We start from the raw sequence: 3248 nt of genomic DNA on the forward strand, positions 1-3248 counted from the left end.
CATTAGGAAGGTTGAGAACCACTGTTCTATCCCTTCCTCTTTATCTTCTTCCATTTTATCTTTCTTTCTCTCCTTCCATCCTTGAATTTACTTTGCCCTCACTCATGGATAGAAAGAAAGATAATGTGGTTAGGAAGCAGTGGGTGAGCAGGGAATAATTACGAATGAATAGGGAAATATCAGGCATGATAGTAAATGATAGAAAAGGCCCAGATCAAGTAGGACTATGGATTTGAGACTAAACATTGTGTATTTTTTCTAACTAGAAGCTCTTGTAAGCAGTTACATTACCCTAATGGTGCCCCAAACTTATGATTATGCTATATTGAATGACAAATGAGACTTAAAACTGTGGATATAATTAAGGCAGCCAATAAACTGAGCTTAAAATAGGATGATTATCCTGAATTATCTGGGTAGACTCAATTTATTCTCAAGGAATCTTCAAAGAATAGGTAGGAAGACATGGAGGGTTATTTAAGGGAAAATTAATAAAAGATTGAACAAGAATATTAATATTATAGCTGTTGTTGTTAGGTGCCCTCTAGTCTGTTCAGACTCTAATAACCTACATACTACAGAATGAAACACTGCCCGGTCCTGTGCCATCCTCATAATTGTTCTTATGTTTGATGAAATCAATGTGTCTGTCTATCTTGTCATAAGTCTTCCTCATTTTCATTGTCCCACTACCAAGTATGATGTCCTTCTTCAGGGACTGGTCTCTCTCGACAACCTGTTGAAAGTACGTGAAACAAAGTCACACCATCCATTTCTATAAGGAGCACTCAGGCTCTACTCCTTCAGGACAGATTTGCTTGCCCTTTTGTTAGGCCTGGATAGTTTCAATATTCGTCACTTAGTTCAAATATACTGACTATTCTTCAATCTTCTTATTCAATGTCCAACTTTCACACACATGTGGGGCAATTGAAAATATCATGGCTTGGATCAAGTGCACCTTTGTCCTAATTATAACCTCCTTGTTTTTCAACACTTTAAATAGATCTTCTGTGGAAGATTTACCCCAAACAATGTGTCCTTTGACCTCTTGACTGCTGTTTCCATGAGCAGTGATTCTGGATGCAAGCAAGAAAAAATACTTGACAACTTCAGTCTTATTCCATTTACCATGATGTTAGCTACTCACCCAGTTGTAAGGATTTGGGTTTTCTTTACATTCAGCTGTTATCCATAGGGAAGGCTACAATCCTTGATATTCAACAGCAGGGCCTTCAAGTCTTCCTAAATTTCAAGAAGCAAGGTTGTGTCATCTGCATCATAAGTTGTTAATAAGCCTGCCTCCAATCCTGTTGCCACATTCTTCTTCATATAAACCACTTTCTCTGAATATTTGCTCAACATACAGTTTGAATAAGTATGGTGAAAGGATGCAACCCTTATGCACCCCTTTTCTGATTTTAAACCATGGACGATGCCCCTTTCCTGTTTGAACATCTGCCTCTGGATCCACATACAGTTTCCAAATGAGCATATGAGTTGTGGAAAAGTAAGAACATGGATGAAAGTGTAAGTGGCTTGGAAGACCAGCGTTTGTCTTAGAGAATCCTCTTCAGTTGTCTCAAGGATGTAGTTAAAACTAATAATGTGTATTCTTCAGACAGAAAGAGTTTTCTTCACCACTGCCCTCCATTAGGATGCTAATGTAAAGCTTTTTTCTCCAGGAACCTGGATCCTTGTTACTTAACTGAAAGATGTCCATTTTTGTGAGCAGTCAGGCTTCCTTTGTCCTTATCTGATACCCACACTTAACCTGCCACATTCTCCCAAGAAACTAAGGACATCTCAAATTCACACTTTGCCCAGTCTATTGTGTATGTGCATGATGGAGTCTTGCACATCTGGCTGCTATATCTACTTGCTGGTAAATAAAACTCGCCCTGGTAAATAAACTCACTCTTTTCCTCTTATTTCAACATTAGACATGAGCTCCAGTAGCCCATCTTTTTCTGTGGTATTTATTTTTCCTTAATTGCACATGCTGCTCCTAAGGACCTATTCAACTATGGGGCTGGATTCCATAATGAGTATTCTGGGATTCTCAAAGTCAAATACCTTATCGTAGTCAATAAAACAGGAGTAAACAGCACTCCAGTAGTAGTCTTCACTTTTAGCCAAGATCCAACTGATATCAGCAATAATATACCTTGTTCCACATCCTCTTATGAATCTGGCCTGAACCTCCAGTAGTTGCCTGTCAATGTACTATTGCAACCATTGTTGGATGATCTCCAGCAAAATTTTTGTTGCATGTGATACCAATGATATTGTTGTATAGTTTGAGCATTCTATTGGGTCGCTGTTCTTTGGAATGGGTACATATATGGATCTCTTTCAGTCAGTTGGCTAAGTAGTTGTCTTCTAAATCTCCTAGCAGAGATGAGTGAGTGCTTCCAGTGCTTCATCAGCTTGTTGAAATATTCCAAATGTTATTACATCAATTTAGAGACCCTTATTTTTGGTAATGGTTTCAGTGCAGCTTGAACTTCTTCCTTCAACAACATTGGTTCTGGATCATAAGATAACTCTTGAAATAGTTGAATACCAACTAGGTAATTTTTTGGGTGGGGGTACAGTAATTCTATGTATTTTCTTCCATCTACATTTGATGCTTCTGGTATCATTCAACGTTTGTTGATAGACTCTTTAAATAATGCAATTAGAGACTAGAATTTGTTTCTTGAGTTCTTTCTGTTTAAGACATGGTGAGCAAGTTCTTCCCTTCTGGTTTTCCAAATATAGGTCTTTGCCTATTTAATTGTCATATTTTATTTTTTCTTCCCAAGGTTGCCTTTTGAAACTTCTCTTCAGCTTTTTTACTTTATCATTACTTTCATTTGCCTTGCCTGCTTTACAATTAAGAAAATGTTACAGAGTCTCTTCTGACAAATATGCTACGCTGATCATTTCTTTCTTTCCTTTTTAATGACCTTTTACTTTCATCATGAGTGATGTCTTTGATGTCATCCCACACACCGCTCATCAGGTCTTCTGTCATTAATGTTCTGTGCTGTGCATCAAATCTGTTCTTAAGATGTTCATCCAATTCAGATGGGATATACTACAAGTCATATTTTGACTCTTGTTGACTTGGTTTAATTTTCTTTATTTTCAACTTGAACTTATATATAAGCAATTGATGGTCTGTCTATTCCTTGCCTGGTTTTAGGTGCTAATATTGAGCTTCTCCAATGTCTTTTTCCACAGATGTAGTCAATTTGATTTCT

Source organism: Echinops telfairi, unplaced genomic scaffold, assembly GCF_000313985.2.
Source record: "Echinops telfairi isolate 266 unplaced genomic scaffold, ASM31398v2 ScPeMD7_7468;HRSCAF=8506_0, whole genome shotgun sequence".
Taxonomy (NCBI): domain Eukaryota; kingdom Metazoa; phylum Chordata; class Mammalia; order Afrosoricida; family Tenrecidae; genus Echinops; species Echinops telfairi.